Genomic DNA, 6,000 nt, shown 5'->3' with positions numbered 1-6,000 from the left:
GCTTATTTATTTATCTTTAGCAAATGCTTCCTGGAATTCTTTTGCTATTTAGTAAAAACTCCTCTGTCAAATAGCTTGCTGCGTGTATACCCACCTCCTCCTTCTCAATTATGACTTTTATTCACATTAACAAAGCCGGTGGGAATTGGAGCTTAATGGATTTTTTCTGTTGATCTGAGAATCCTGCCATAATAGGTCACATTGTAAGGGGTTTAAATAGTTGGTCAGTGATACAGCCTTTTTTTTTTTTTTTTAAGTGACTTTACTAATAGTACCACTTTGCCTATTCTGTTCCCTTGGCATCTTTTTTTTTTTTTTCTGGTTCTTTTCGTTGGAGCAGAAGATACAAAACATTAGGTTTGGAGGTTTTCCTATCAGATTCTAAAAGCATGGTTTTCACTTAAATTATCATGCTTCTCTGTACCTACTTATATCAGTAAAGTGATTAGAAGTGTCTACCAACTGCAATTCGCAGGCTATGAAATTCAGCTTTTTGAATTTAAATTATATGGCAGCACCATATGGCAGAGGGGAAAGGAGTGCTCAATTTCTTATCTAACAGAGAGTGCCTCTCAAGCAAGGGAAATTGCCGTCACGGTCCAAGTTTCAAAAACGGGCTCTCTGAGGCTTAGCATTACCTGCTGCCTCCCAAAGTACATACATACAGGATTTTCCCCAGCCACTGTGAGAAAAGTTGCTACAACTCAGTGGAGATGAGGAGAACCCGAGTCAGCCACTGCCCATCTTCCCACAACTGGATGCTGAGGTGGCCATGAGTACAAAGTTCTGGGAATGGGAGAATTCTGGGTGTCTTTCACCTACATGTATTTTTTTTTTTTTACATTTATATAACTTGAGGCAGAGCCATATTACAGAATAGCATTCATTTCCCCTAGGGCATTATATGCAGTTGCCATCAGCCTAATGCAATTATGCTTGGGAGCACCATGGAGGCTCCTAAAGCTTCTAAAGCACAAGGTCAAGTTCTATGACTGTCCAGGTATCGGGGGGGGGGGGATGCTGCTAATTTATGATTATGGGGACTCTTCTCTTTGAGCCTGTCATAAATTAATGGAACTCAGGGAGCCACACATCCTCTTTAGGATTGTAAATGGGATCCTGACATTTTAGACTCTCTGTCATTGTAGTGACTGAGTATCCTTTCTCTCACGTGACATTAGGGGACACCTTACAGCCTGATGAAATGGTGAATTCCTACTTGCCTTCTCTTAAGTCGGTATCAGGACAATTCAGAAAGAGCAGGGATACTTCGGGGTGGTGGTCTCTCTCATCTAGCTTGCGTATGAATTAAGCAAGTTCTTCTCCTATAATGGTGGTACTGGATATTTCCCTTTGCTCTCCAGATCCACTCCCCACCATGTCCTCTGCTTCTGGTGGGTGACCTGGATGGGCGACGGCCACATGGTCCCTGGCCGCTGGCTCCCGGTTGGGGCTGTCCCATAGCTAGTACTGGCAGGCGAGGTTGGGCTATTTATCCCTGGCTTCCTCTCTGTGGGGGCACCAGTGCTGACCACGGACACAGCTCCTGCTAGGTGGCTCACACCTCGCAGTTCTCTCACTCTGATTTCAGACCATTTCTCTCCCCCTGCCCCTTCAGGCTCTGACCTCCCCCCTGTTGTCATTAGCCCTAAATATCGCACTAGCCATTGTGGCTTCTCTGGTCTTGCCCACACTTTTATAAATAATTCATTCTTTAAACTCTCCTCAAATTACTCCTTTTCAGTGTATCTTGTATTTCTTGTTGGAGGAACCCTAAGTGATAAAACAGCATCGTCCTGACTTGCTCATTTTCCCTTCTGCCTCTTTCACAGGACTGGATTCTAATGGTCTTCGTTTTAAGTGCCTACAAAAGGCCACCATGTTTGTTTGCTTGTATTTCCTTACGTCATACACTGTTGCCCTGCCTCATTTCCAGAAGGGTGTGATGATGCTGTGTATTTGCTAGTTTTGCCCTAGTTTGGACTCGCCTCTGCCCATTTAAAATGTACTGTACCTTCAGGTCACCCACACAGAAAATTGGGGAAAACCTTCAAACTGGCTATTTTCTGTCATGAAGACATCTCTAAAAATAGATTTTATTGAATTTAGTCTTTTTAAATTGAATTTGACTGAACCTGTTTGGCATGGACATAACTTCAAAAATGTAATATGCATTTGCTTGATGGCACTGAAGTATCTACTGTTTTGGTTAGCACAGGTTAAGCTTTGATTCTTTTGAGATAATTGTCTTCTTATATATAATATGGATAATTTCTTTTCTTAGGTACCCGTTGTCCTATAAGAAAAAAAAATGACAACAAGAAAAAAATACCAATGTGCCACACTTATGATAAAAAAGGATCCAGATGTGGGTGTTAATTCCTAGGTTATTCAAAATCATGATAGGTTATTCAAGACTGAATTAGACACTAAATAATTTTCAGTACAAGTGAAGTATATGGTTCTTTAAAATAGTGGTAAAAATGTTTTGAATCCTAGGTACTCTTTTGTTGTTGTTTTGGATGTTATTTATTTATTTTGAGAGAGAGTGTGTGCTCATGAGAGCAGGAGAGGGGCAGAGGGAGAGGGCTAGAGAGAATCCCAAACAGGCTCTGAGGTGTCAACACAGAGTCCGACGTGGGGCTCAATCCCACAAACCGTGAGATCATGACCTGAGCCGAAATCAACGGTCAGATGCTTAACCAACGGAGCCACTCAGGTGCCCCTGAATCCTAGGTATTCTAATGATGGCTTTGGGCCAGGACTAACTTTTACCCAAATGGAAAAAAAGAGATGTAGGAGGCTCTGTCCATGCCCCACTCACCTCCCCGTGGCTGCCAGTGGAGGTCACCTGCATTTTCAGTGGACAATTCCTATACTTGCAGAACAGATTCTTCCCTTCTACGTCTCTCTGCCAGTAAGATTGTGCTGGACCCATTTGCGGGGGCTGGGATTTAATGCCCCAATGACAACCCTTGCCCATGTAGGGACAAATACCCACATTTCCGTACCCCTTCGGGTGGAGGGACGACTTTAAGACGTATTCAGTGTAGGTGTTTGGCGGGTCTCCGGCAGGATTGAGCCCCCGTTGCCCACAGAAGTAATTTGTTCATTAACACACCTTTTACCGGCTTCCTCCCTTCCTGTCTCACTTCTACACTCCCTGTGCTTCCTGTGATCACCTCCCAGATAAACTACTTCCACCCAAATCCTGAGGAGCATTTGGGAGAACCATTTAGGATAGGAGGACATGGGAGAGGAGAAACACCAAGTGATAGATCATGCCATTCTAAGCGTCAAGGGAATAGGGTGTTTTATGTTCTTCGGAATCATCTCAGCCTTTAGACTGTAAACTATTGAGAACGCTGGCTGTTTCTAATCAACTCTATAAATCTCTACAGTCTGTGCATACAATGAAGGAGGACTCGATAAATATTTGATACTAATGACAATTCTAAGATTATGCTATTTATGGTAGTCATTACCATAGCGAAGGGGTATAATTATTGCAAAACAGCGAATAAAGTTCTGCCTTTTTTTTAAGGTAAGCGCCCTTTTAGTCATCTCTAAAGGCTCAAAAAGAATATAATATCTTACTTAGATGAGCACTCTTAGGGAAAGATAAGTTTATACAATAGTGTTCAATACAAACTGAATGTCTTCTCAGGTATCTTGTCAATTTTTCACATTCCTCTACTCATGCCAAGGGTCTAAGTGAAGAAAACGCAGCACGTTTGCACGGTTCCATTAGACCACTGTTTTCACCAAATGCACATCGGGTGTGTATATTTGCATGCACAGCTCAGCTTTCCCACTTAGAACTGACTGGGGACTTTTTATAAATCTCACTGAAAGGAGCCCAATCCAAAAATAAATGGCAGAGAATTCAGTGGAGGAAACAATAATGAAATAGAAATTATATGCATTATTTAACTCTAAGCAACTCCGCAAATGTTGGCCTTTTTTCTTTGACTTATCATCCATCCAGGATTCAGTGAGATGAATAATGTTTTCAGCACATTGTTTTAGGAAATTTTTCCCCCCAAATAACTCCCTAGCATTTATCATATAGTAGAATAGTGAAAAGTCACACCCAGGATAATACCAGACAATTTCTTCATCTAGCTAATGTTGATGAAATTGAATAGGCTTTTGCTCCAAAATTCATTGGGAGTCATTATTCACTGTCCTAGAATGCATTTAATCATATTCGGTTGTCCAAAGGTTGCATTACACATCTCTGCGAAGGGACAGTTATGGTGTAAAAAGAACCTTTGAGGTTGTACACAGTAGGACGAAGTATGTGATGATCCCTCCTGGAAACCAAAGCAAGTCAGCTTTAATTTAAAAACTTCAAGCTTCATTTAAACACATCAAGCTAAAATGTAGCATATCTTAGCAAAACAAGGTAAAGTGCTCTTTCAAATGATCACCCATTTCATCCTTCAAAATGTATTCTTTATTCATTTTCGAAATCGTCATCCTCACCACATTTAGACATCGCTTGCAAATGAGCTAATGGTGTAGCAGCACAAAATGCCGAGACAACTACAATTACCTCTTAATTACACACAGCAGGTCTCCGATGTTTGTCCCCCCCCTTCTGAGGATGCTTAACAAGAAACAAAGAAAGTCAAGCAAACCAGTTAGAGATCCCACGCAGGCTTCTTGATGGCAGGTTTGCTTTGAAGCTCTGTGGAGTGAGATACCATAGCAGCGACTGTCACCAGGAAGAGCTTGCCCGGCTCAAGAAAATAATGGGACTGAATCTGATGATCCTGTCCACACTGAGGGACCTGGAGAACTAGGAATCAGAACAACGGAGATAATCGGATCTGCAAATCAATGGTTTACAAGGGGTTCTAGCCCTCTACATATGAAATAAAGAAATTTCAGGCAATTCACCCCAGGGCGGTTTTATATCTTCTTTGAGAAAGAAATCGATATCTCCTTGTTACTGTGAGATCATATATTTAGTAGGGGAAATGGTCTAAGACCAGAAATATGTCAAACAACTCCCAACAACTCATCTCCAGGGGAGATTAATGTGATTGGGAAAAGCCGATCAATTAATTAGTCAATACAAGTTTATTGCACGACTGTTGGTTGCCGGCTATGTCCACAGTGAGGTTAATAAACACTGTGCGTGTATTCTGTGCTTTTTCACACGTTCTGTGGGACAGCTACTGGGAGAAGTAAGCACTCAGACATACGTGGATGGTGTGAATGCAAAAATGGATACACTGGCTTAGGGTGATAATAATTATTCTGTGTGTATAAATCACTTGCCAGACGACAAAGGATGTTTGTAAGCTTTCTCTTCTTTGATTCACACCACCAATCTGTGAAACTAATAGGGAAACACATTAACCTCTTTCTACAAATGAAAAAGGCTCTTGATCAATGATCTAGAAATTTCCAAGAGCTATGAGAATTTGAGTTTATAATACACACCATTATCACACTTACCAGAAGAGGGTACCAGAATGGATATGGAGGTTTCTAGAACCCGATCTGAGGACAGCTGTCACACTCTCACATCCAGTTCCACTTGAGAAATTTCAATTAGTCCCACCTGAGGTTTCCTCTGTTTTCACAGAACATTTCCATAGCTTGAATTTGGCATGATGCATTGTTCCTCTTTCTTTGTTTTCTCTTTATTCTGCTGGACCAGTGGCCTCAAACCCGGCTTTATTATAAAGTCACCTGCTGAATTTATTATCAGTTCAGTTTTCTGGGCTCTCCCACAGACCAGCTGGATCAGAGATCCCTGATACAGTCTGATACCAGACCTGCTTTGGTTACCTGGAGCCCCTGGGACAGAACTTGACCTTCTCTGGACATTTGCTTGGCCTTTTCACTTTTTTATTTTTTATTTTTTATTTTTGATACAGAGAGAGACACAGCATGAACGGGGGAGGGGCAGAGAGAGAGGGAGACACAGAATCGGAAGCAGGCTCCAGGCTCTGAGCCATCAGCCCAGAGCCTGACGCGGGGCTC

Source organism: Panthera uncia, chromosome C2 (assembly GCF_023721935.1).
Source record: "Panthera uncia isolate 11264 chromosome C2, Puncia_PCG_1.0, whole genome shotgun sequence".
In the NCBI taxonomy this organism is placed as follows: domain Eukaryota; kingdom Metazoa; phylum Chordata; class Mammalia; order Carnivora; family Felidae; genus Panthera; species Panthera uncia.
The sequence above is the reverse complement of the archived record's forward strand: the minus strand, read 5'-3'. Positions refer to the sequence as shown.